This window comes from Aulonocara sp. 'chitande type north' Nkhata Bay, linkage group LG10, assembly GCF_057382095.1.
Source record: "Aulonocara sp. 'chitande type north' Nkhata Bay isolate Kocher_YH1m ecotype deep benthic linkage group LG10, A_spYH_male_GT1.1, whole genome shotgun sequence".
Classification (NCBI taxonomy): Eukaryota; Metazoa; Chordata; class Actinopteri; order Cichliformes; family Cichlidae; genus Aulonocara; species Aulonocara sp. 'chitande type north' Nkhata Bay.
The window spans coordinates 7670011-7680925 of NC_141353.1; the positions used below are offsets into that span (position 1 = coordinate 7670011).

At 44.7% G+C, this 10915-nt stretch overlaps 1 pseudogene; it reads right to left on the reverse strand.

Annotated features, from left to right (window-relative positions):
* Window positions 1–2305: 2305 nt before the first annotated feature.
* LOC147320129 (5S ribosomal RNA) lies at window positions 2306–2424 on the reverse strand (annotated as a pseudogene).
* Window positions 2425–10915: the final 8491 nt, after the last annotated feature.

The following is a 10915-nucleotide window of genomic DNA, read 5'->3' on the forward strand; positions in this document are numbered from 1 at the left end:
GCCCTCGAGGCAAAAACCGACACCACAAATCACCGTCAAACCTCTATTCAATGTACTGAAATCAGCACCAATCGCTGCTGTACCCACGGCCGCACCACCAGAACACGGCCATATCATAAACCAAAACCTACGGACGTGTTTCGCTTTTACACGTTGCCAGCGTTCAACCGCACCGTAAGCCAGCAGCTGCTTTTCCTTATTTCTATACTAATTTCATGGCCGCATCAACGAAGACTCAAACCGACATCATAACCAACTTCAAAACCTCTACTCAATGTACTGGACTTATGGCCGCGTCTCCAAGAGATTCTAATGTATTATTGCTACAGAAGCCAGTCTTAGACAAAGTTAAATGTGGAAGGTAAAGTGGGCTGCAACTAGTCCAACGTAGTATCTTATTAGTATCTCGGTAGAAGCAGTTTACTGCAACTAGTCCAACGTAGTGTCTTATTAGTATCTCGGTAGAAGCAGTTTACTTAACACACTGGAATTCAGCCTCAACTTATGTTGTTAGTATCTTGCGCCAAAAACCAGACACCGACAAATTTAATGTGAAAATACGTGTAACTCAGTGAACAGATTAATTTGGAAAGCCCAATATGCACATTTGGTATTTATAATACAACAGGCTGTGCTTACCTTTTTATATTTGGACCGGTCCTCTGTTCACCTCGCCCCAAGATCTCACCAAAGGCCAAATCTGCCCCTCCTCAGCACACCAAAGATCCGGGTCACCAGGCACCAAGTTGTTGAAATCTCCCAATTCTTTTGATATTTGGGCTGAAGGAAGGACAATACTCGGTGTATAAATGCTCAATCAACAATCATTTATTTCCATACAATTCAACACAAAGAGCATTTAGAACCATCATGATGGGGAGACATGCCTGAAGAGGGTCACAGCAGTCTCAAAATGGTGACGGGTTACACAGCCTCTTATAGCTCCTAGCGGCCCCCACCTAGTCGTAAAAGCCTAAACATTCACATTCTTTTCTCCCTTACGGCGCCTAAGTTATGACCTCGGCAGTTGTTTCTCTGCTTTCTGTAAGGTGGGGGTATGGAATGTGGTCTATCTCCCCTGTCTTAGACACCAAGTCTCCTGCTTACAACCTTCTTTTTATGATTCAACAATAGAGCATGTCAAGAAAACAGTGTAACACATTCCCAGCAGATCAAGGATACAGAGTGATGCACATTTATCTAATGAACTAATATGTGAATATGTTCTGTTAACTCAAAAGTATAATGAGAACTAAACTACATACAGATCACACGCTCTATATTAAAGGGTATAATATGATCTACAGCAGTATTCTAATTCAACTACTTTGATTACATATATAAGGTAACCTATAATAACAGAATAATCTAATACCTGAAGTTTCGAACACAACCCTACAATTGAACTACAGAGTTAACGGTACCTGCATACTTGCCTAATACCCTAACCCAAAGACTCAGATAAGCATTAAACCAGCAGCACAGGCTCTGGATTTTTGAAGATGGGCTCAGGCACCAGCACAGGGCCTGGTGTGGTGTAGGTGGCCTAAGCAAGAGGCACAGGCCCTGATGTTGTGTAATTTTCCTCACCCAACAACTAAGGCCGTGGTGTGGTGTAGATGGCCTCAGCCAGAGCCACAGGCCCTGGTGTGGTGAAGATGGCCTCATGCACCAGCACAGGGCCTGGTGTGGTGTAGTTGGCCTCATCCAGAGCCACAGGCCCTGGTGTGGTATAGATGACCTCGGCCAGAAGCACAGGCCCTGGTGTGGTGTAGGTGGCCTCAACCAACAGAACAGGGCCTGGTGTTGTATAGATGGCCTCATGCACCAGCACAGGGCCTGGTGTGGTGTAGTTCAACAAAGCCAGCAGCACAGGCCCTGGTGTGGTATAGGTGACCTTAGCCGGCAACTCAGGCCCTGGGGTTGTATAGATGACCTCGGCCAGAAGCAGAGGCCCTGGTGAGGTGTAGGTGGCCTCAGCCAGAGCCACAGGCCCTTATGTTGTGTAATTTGGCCTCACCCAGCAACTAAGGTCCTTGTTTCGTGTAGATGGCCTCGGCCAGAGCCACAGGCCCTGGTGTGGTGTAGGTGGCCTAAGCCAGAGCCACAGGCCCAAGCCAGAGCCACAGGCCCTGGTGTGGTGTAGGTGGCCTCATGCACCAGCACAGGCCCTGGTGAGGTGTAGGTGGCCTCAGCCAGAGCCACAGGCCGTTGTTAATGTGCCCTCATTAATGGGCAGCTGCTTTGGGTCTTTCAATACCCCCCTTCTCTGGATCAAAAGCAGTGCAATGACATGAAAAGCAAAGGCTTACAGCACCTGGTATTCCCTGGCAACCTCCCATCCAAGTACTAACTAAGACCAGCCCTGCTTAGCTTCCGAGGTCAAACGAAGTCGGGTGTGCTCAGGGTGGTATGGCCGTAAGCTGCTTGCACCAGCACAATGTGTCAATTTATGGAATCAAGTGATGAGGTGGCCAGTACCTGAAGTTCCGAACACAACCCTACAATTCAATATTGAATTGGTGTTCAATATTGAATCGGTGTGCAACTTTGCTAAAACAATGTCGGACTCTGTAGTTTTCTCTGGTCCCCTCCCCAATCAGACCAGGAGTGACATGTTTAGCCGCATGTTCTCCTTAAATTGCTGGCTGTCTGAGTGGTGTCCCAGAAACGATGTGGGCATCATAGATAATTGGCAAACCTTCTGGAGGAAACCTGGTCTTGTTAGGAGAGACGGCATCCATCCCACTTTGGATGGAGCAGCTCTCATTTCTAGAAATATCCTCCTCCTGTTTTGGCTTCCCTTCACTGGCTTCCTGTTAAGTCCAGAATTGAATTCAAAATCCTGCTCCTCACATACAAGGTCTTAAATAATCAGGCCCCATCTTATCTTAATGACCTTGTAGTACCATATCACCCTATTAGAGCACTTCGCTCTCGCTTTGTAGGCCTACTTGTCGTTCCTAGAGTATTTAAAAGTAGAATGGGAGGGAGAGCCTTCAGTTTTCAGGCCCCTCTTCTGTGGAACCAGCTTCCAGTTTGGATTCGGGAGACAGAAACTATCTCTACTTTTAAGATTAGGCTTCAAACTTTCCTTTTTGCTAAAGCATATAGTTAGGGCTGGACCAGGTGACCCTGAATCCTCCCTTAGTTATGCTGCAATAGACGTAGGCTGCCGGGGGATTCCCATGATGCGTTGAGTTTTTCCTTTCCAGTCACCTTTCTCACTCACTATGTATTAACAGACCTCTCTGCATTGAATCATATCTGTTATTAACCTCTGTCTCTCTTCCACAGCATGTCTTTTATCCTGTCTTCCTTCTCTCACCCCAACCGGTCGCAGCAGATGGCCCCGCCCCTCCCTGAGCCTGGTTCTGCCGGAGGTTTCTTCCTGTTAAAAGGGAGTTTTTCCTTCCCACTGTCGCCAAAGTGCTTGCTCATTGGGGGTCATATGATTGTTGGGCTTTTCTCTGTATCTATGAAGCGCCTTGATATAACAGATATGATTCAATGCAGAGAGGTCTGTTAATACATAGTGAGCGAGAAAGGTGACTGGAAAGGAAAAACTCAATGCATCATGGGAATCCCCCGCAAGCCTATGTCTATTGCAGCATAACTAAGGGAGGATTCAGGGTCACCTGGTCCAGCCCTAACTATATGCTTTAGCAAAAAGGAAAGTTTTAAGCCTAATCTTGAAAGTAGAGATAGTGTCTGTCTCCTGAATCCAAACTGGAAGCTGGTTCCACAGAAGAGGGGCCTGAAAACTGAAGGCTCTCCCTCCCATTCTACTTTTAAATACTCTAGGAACAACAAGTAGGCCTGCAGAGCGAGAGCGAAGTGCTCTAATAGGGTGATATGGTACTACAAGGTCATTTTGATAAGATGGGGCCTGATTATTTAAGACCTTGTATGTGAGGAGCAGGATTTTGAATTCAATTCTGGATTTAACAGGAAGCCAATGAAGGGAAGCCAAAACAGGAGAAATATGCTCTCTCTTTCTAGTCCCTGTCAGTACTCTTGCTGCAGCATTTTGGATTAGCTGAAGGCTTTTCAGTGAGTTTTTTGGACATCCTGATAATAATGAATTACAGTAGTCCAGCCTGGAAGTAATAAATGCATGAACTAGTTTTTCAGCGTCACTCTGAGACAGGATATTTCTAATTTTAGAGATGTTGCGCAAATGGAAGAACGCAGTCTTACATATTTGTTTAATATGTGCATTGAAGGACATGTCCTGGTCGAAAACGACTCCAAGGTTCCTCACAGCGTTACTGGAGGCCAAGGTAATGCCATCCAGAGTAAGAATCTGGTTAGATACCATATTTCTAAGCTTTTCAGGGCCGAGTACAATAACCTCAGTTTTATCTGAATTAAGAAGCAGAAAGTTAGCGGCCATCCAGGTCTTTATGTCTTTAAGACATTCCTGCAGTTTAACTAATTGGTGTGTGTTATCTGGCTTCATGGACAGATAGAGCTGGGTGTCATCTGCATAGCAGTGAAAATGTATGCTATGTCTTCTAATGATACTGCCTAAGGGAAGCATGTATAATGTAAACAGAATTGGTCCTAGCACTGAACCCTGTGGAACTCCATAATTAACCTCAGTGTGTGAAGAGGACTCTCCATTTACATAAACAAATTGCAGTCTATTAGATAGATATGATACAAACCACTGCAGTGCAGTACCTGTAATACCTACAGCATGTTCTAATCGCTCTAATAGGATATTATGGTCGACAGTATTGAATGCTGCACTAAGGTCTAGCAGGACAAGCACAGAGATGAGTCCACTGTCAGAGGCCATAAGAAGATCATTTGTAACCTTCACTAAAGCTTTTTCTGTGCTGTGATGAGCTCTGAAACCTGACTGAAACTCTTCAAATAAATATTTATGGCTTTATCTTATAGAATTCAATATTCCCGTGTTGAGGAAACAGGTTTTGCAGCTGTTTGAGCTAAGATTTTCAAGTTATTCACATAATGAAAACCTCTACTTTGTTTCGGGCCAGTTCCCCATTCAAATGCATGTAACAGTGACAAACGCACTGTCTTGGCGAAAGAAAGCGTTTTTGTACAACTTCATATAAATTAGCTGTAACTTTTGATAGATGACTCAGACTCACATATTTATGGCTTTATCTTATAGAATTCAATATCCCCATGCTGGGCAAACAGGTTTTGCAGCTGTTTGAGCTAAAATTTTCCAGTTATTCACATAATGAAAACTGTTAGAGTTGAATTGTTAGATGTTTGTCATTTTTATGTTTACCATTTGTACAGTGTTTTAACTGATGAAACTCCACTGTCCTTCCCCCCAGATCCTCGAGGTTCTGGTGGGGGGCTGTAATGTTTTATTGCAGATACATCCTATCTGGAAGATCTGCTTCTTTTGATGTAGGCTTCCTGCGTTTACGACCCTTTAGTCAGCAGGAGGTCTAACACACACACACACACACACACACACACACACACACATTCTTAAGGAAGTTCACACATATACATAAAATGCTTTCTCTTAGAACCAAGGGGGCGTGGCTTTGTTCTGACGTGTTTTGTGTGAACTGTCTCTCAATAAAAGGTAGCAGGAGGAAGTCAGATCTGGGGGTCATTTTCGTGGTGGACACAGACGAGGCCTCCCTTGCGCAAATAATCGATCGATCGACTGTCTTGTTTTCTTCATGATGAATAAGTCTCTAGAATTAGCGGGGCTTGTGGAAACACAGACCCAACATTTATTTGGTCCTTCGGAGCCGGAGCCTAACATATTGCATCCACCGAGGAGAGGGAGAGGACGCCACCGCAATGTCTGGGGTGATTGACGTAAAGCCCTGGTGTTTCACTTTGCTTTGTTACCAGGCCGGGAAGTTTGCGCCTGACCTCCCCTCGGGATGGATGACAATTGATGGGATTCAGAGACTCTTCCCATGAACGTAAACAAACAGTGAGTACAGAAAGCCTTAGAGAGCGGCTACATGCCCGTGCGTGAAAGCAGGTACGTGAGCGCGCAAGCTGTGCGTGTAGACGCAAGCTGCCTGGTTTCTCCGCCAGTGTTTTTGTTTTAATCTTTTTTGATTTATTTAAGGAGGGTTAAGTCGGTTTCTCCACCGAATAGAAGGAGGGCAAGGACGGTTTCTCCACCGAAAGAAGGATAGAGCTCTATAAAATAAAAAGGGACTCCACAGTTAAGGACGTTGAGTGAATGGTTTCTCCACCAATGTTAAGGAGGAAAGAGCTCGCCGCGGTAAGGGGGATTATAGGCCTTAAAAAGAGTGTGAATGAGCGTATGCGTGTGTGAGTGCCAGCAGCACAGAAGGAAACCTAAAGCGGTGTTAACGGAATTCTGTGACCTGTTGTGTACACGTAGCCTGGGTTTTGGAGTAAGGTGTTACCTGCCGTAAACTTAAAAGAATTGTCATAATGGGGAATAAAATGTGTAAGTCTGCCTTAGAAGGGGATGTAAAATTTATGGAGAAATTTTCACCGGGCAGCACGCAGTATGTAGGTTGTTGGCGTGAAAAATATGGATTTGAAGGGACATCAGTGGAAGTTAAAGGTAAAATGCTTGTAGAAAGAATAGCTGTAAGTGTAGCAGGTAAAACAGGGAAAGCGAAGCAGAGGAAGGGATTGCAGTTAGCAGTTGCTAAGTTGTGGCTGGAGCAGGCTCAAAAGAGAAGAGAAGCACAGAATGTTAAAAGAGCAATATTGCAAGCAGTAGTTGTGAAACCTGAGGATGAAACCACAGCTCAATCCACTGCAACTACTTTAGAACAACACCGTAGAAAAGCATTAGGAAGAGCAAGAATGTTAGCAGAAAGAAGAAGAGCCAGAGAAGAGCATGAGAGAGCAGAGGCAGAGGTGGAGGAGAAATTAAAGGCTGAGTATGGAGAGACATTAGGAGCAGCATTGAGTCCAAGACAGATTAGGCAGGGCAGGAAACAGAAAGTAAGATTAGTGAACACAAACGTTACAACCACATATCCATCCCCGACACAACACAAAAAAAAAATATGGTGTTTCTGTCCCAGAGTGTGAAGATGAAGAAAGTTTTTCTCCTGATCCATTCCGTGAGTGTGAGCATGTTTGACGTCATGGTGTGTGTGAAAAGGTATCCAGCTGGGGCAGACGTGATTCTGCAGATCACCTGCCCAGTGGACAAAAAGAAATAAAATAGTTGTGTGGATGAATGATAGCATGAAGAGTGTTTGGTGTTTCTCAGCCTGAAACAGCTGTAATGCTATTTTCTGTTTTGGAGAAAAGTACAGTTAAAAAAAACAAAACAGAGAGAGAGATGTGTGTTGTTTAAGCAGTGATGAGAATAATGAAAGTGTGATGAGAGAGGAACACAAAAACATACAGAAAATGCATTAACTATACTAACCCTACATGCACATACACAGTAAATGATACTCGTGAAGACCAGACAGCATCTTAAGCATGAGATTCTGTTTGTCATCTTGTCCAAGTCACTAGTAAGATGAAAGTGATACATAGACTAGTGGACTGAATATTATAGGAAGACAGATGGTTGCATCATAGAGGAGAAAACAGAATGCTGATGAGAGGTCTTAAATGAGTGAGCTGAGTGAGCTGATTTTGAGTTTCTGGTGTGTGAAGACGTTTTACCATGGCACACAATTAGTTACATGAGAAGAAACGTATTATGTGCTGAGACAGGAGGGTTATGCTGTGTGTTGTGTGTATGGCTGATTTGGATGAATGTTTGAGATTAAACTGGCTGTTGATTTGTCTTTTGTTATTAAGTTGAGCCTGCCAATTGGGTTGTTACGATTTATCCCCCTGGCATGAAGAACACGTGTCATGACTTAAACAAGGCCTTTCTTTCCTTTGCTTTCCTTTATTTTCTTTCTTTTATTTTGTTACTTTCATGGTGCACTGAAAGTTTTGTTTGATGATCCATGTTTGAGAAGATCTGGATGATTAGAACCAAAGCGTCGTCGAGAAAACTGTTGCAAAGTGAGCTTCTCCAAAATTAAAATGGGCTCAGGAGAAAGCCACTTATTGAGACAATTAGGAAACAAGTTCCTGTCCAAAAGGATTCAACGAGGAAATCCAGTCTAAATTATTTTTTCTTTTTGAAATGACGTCGTTTTGCTGAGTGTGGAAACGAATGCGACGATAATTTCCACAATTAGCAAAAGAAGAAATCACTGAGTGAATGAAGTAAGAATTTTAAAATAAATGGGGAACTGACTGACTGACAAAAGCTGACAAGACTGACTGACTTAACACCATTGTGTGAAGTTAACCCCCACCTGACAAAGGTGTGGATGTATCTCTGTGTGTGTCTCTGTTGCAGGAGCAGAAGGAGACCACAGGAGGAAACTTGGGTCACATGACTATGTGAACTTTGAAAATTTAACCTTTTTAGTTTAAATTTTCTGTGTCTGTGAATTTACCAGGTACCATTCACTACCTTGTGTTGCTCACAGAGATTACTGTGAGAAAGAGTGTATACACCTTGTTACACCCCGGCCTAGGCAACCGGCGTGCAACTCAGGAAAAATAGGAAAAAGGGAAAAAAAGGGCCCCCAAGCTCACTGCTCTTAGGGAGGGCGAACTCATAAAAAAAAAACTAATACGAGCTACCACAAAAATAATCCCAAAACGAAAGTATCGACCACTATTGTCTTTAAAGCAAAATATGATATTTATTTACATCACAACACAAGGCGCCAAACTATTTACAAGGGGGGGGGAAGATCGCGACCATGACATACAGAAACACCGGGCTTAAATACATAGAGGGAGCAATTAGGGAATGGATCACAGGAGGGAAACACAGCTGGGGCAAATTAGACCTGACGAGACAAGGAAACGTAAACTGAACACACCAAGATAACACAGACTTTCAAAGTAAAACAGGAAACACATAACAGTCACGCCAAACCAAAACGCCTAAAACAATACACTGCCAACGCCGAACCATAACATACCCCCCCACCCAAAAAAAACAATCATTTAAAACATACAACCCCAACGAAAAATGTTCGTTCCATGTCCAGCCCATATGGCACCGGCCGCCGTCCCGCCGGCGACGCTGATGGCTGGACGGGTCCTCCAGTGGAAACGGAAAACTGGAGCGGGCCCTCGGATCCTCCAGCGAAGACAGACGAAAGGCTGGAGCGGTCCCACGGGTCCTCCAGCGAAGACAGACCAGCTGCAAACACGGACACGCAGCCCACCAGCTGCAAACACGGACACGCAGCCCACCAGCTGCAAACACGGACACGCAGCCCACCAGCTGCAGAAGGCTGGAGCGGTCCCACGGATCCTCCAGCGAAGACAAACGAAGGCTGGAGCGGTTCCCCGGACCCTCCAGCGACGGCAGATGAAGGCTGGAGCGGTCCCTCGGATCCTCCAGCGAAGACAAACGAAGGCTGGAGCGGTTCCCCGGACCCTCCAGCGACGGCGGATGAAGGCTGGAGCGGTCCCTCGGACCCTCCAGCGACGGCGGATGAAGGCTGGAGCAGTCCCCCGGATCCTCCAGCGAAGACAGACGGCTGAAGCGGTCCCTCCCTCGGACCCTCCAGCGACGGCGGATGGCTTAAGCGGTCCTCGGACCCCCCAGCGACTGGACGAGCCCCCATATGTTACACCCCGGCCTAGGCAACCGGCGTGCAACTCAGGAAAAATAGGAAAAAGGGAAAAAAAGGGCCCCCAAGCTCACTGCTCTTAGGGAGGGCGAACTCATAAAAAAAAACTAATACGAGCTACCACAAAAATAATCCCAAAACGAAAGTATCGACCACTATTGTCTTTAAAGCAAAATATGATATTTATTTACATCACAACACAAGGCGCCAAACTATTTACAAGGGGGGGGGGGGAGAGATCGCCGAACCGTAACAACCTGCGCAGCGCTAACATTTACATTTCTTTTTACAGCAGATGGCTAATCATGTGCTTTGATCATGTGATTTACAGCAGGACACAACTTAATGATGTTTTTCTACCACAGGATTACTGAGATTTTGTATGAAGAGAACTGTAGTTACAGGCTATATGTTGATGGTGAAATTACACTGTGTTGTTGAGAGAATGTTGGAGAAAATGTGAATGTTACAGGGGAGAAATTAATACCATTTCAGACATACTGTGATGAGACCATTGTTACTTTTCCACAGCGAGTGTTAACTTTACAACTTTTCATAGCTCCTCTGGAATCTGGATGGCCGACACCTGACAACCAGGATGAACCGCGTGTTTGGCTAATGTTTGTTTTTCTTTAAGAGTGCTTGTAAAGGATTCAGCACAGACAGACAAGTGATAATTGAACAGATGTGCAGTGGTTACAGAATAGTTACATGGAGCTCATTATCTGACCACACTGTTGGGCTCATGGTGAGTGACAAACTTAAGGGAAGTCACTGATTACAATGTGGAATGACATTGAGATGTTAAACAATTTGGAACAAATTATGGGAAAAAGTAGGAGTTTAATGAGTTTAGAATAAACCTGCAATGATACTTGTCTCTGTGACGCTGAATACTTTATTACTCTTATGATCTATAGTTAGTTGCAAATGTGAAGTTGTTTTAACTTTAAGACTTTGTCTTCTAGGATACAGGCTCAGGGTGGAGCTGGGAGCTAAACAAGCTAAACATTTAAGTGCTGACTAATGCTTTTACACAGGGTTACAGCTTGGAGTGAAGCTGCTCCAAGGGACAAACCCTGGAGATTGTTTTAGAGAGAATGTGCAACATTCTTGTGCATGTCTCATTGGGGAGTTGACACGTGGCGAAAGCCGTGTGGCGAGAGGAGTGTCATTTTTTAATTTGGAGAAGGAGTGACTGAGAGGATCGCCCACAAGATGGAAGCTGAGGCCTGGAGAGAGTCTTCAGGAGGATCGGAGATCACCTTCAGCACAGAGAGCTGTGCTACTGGGCTTCCAAA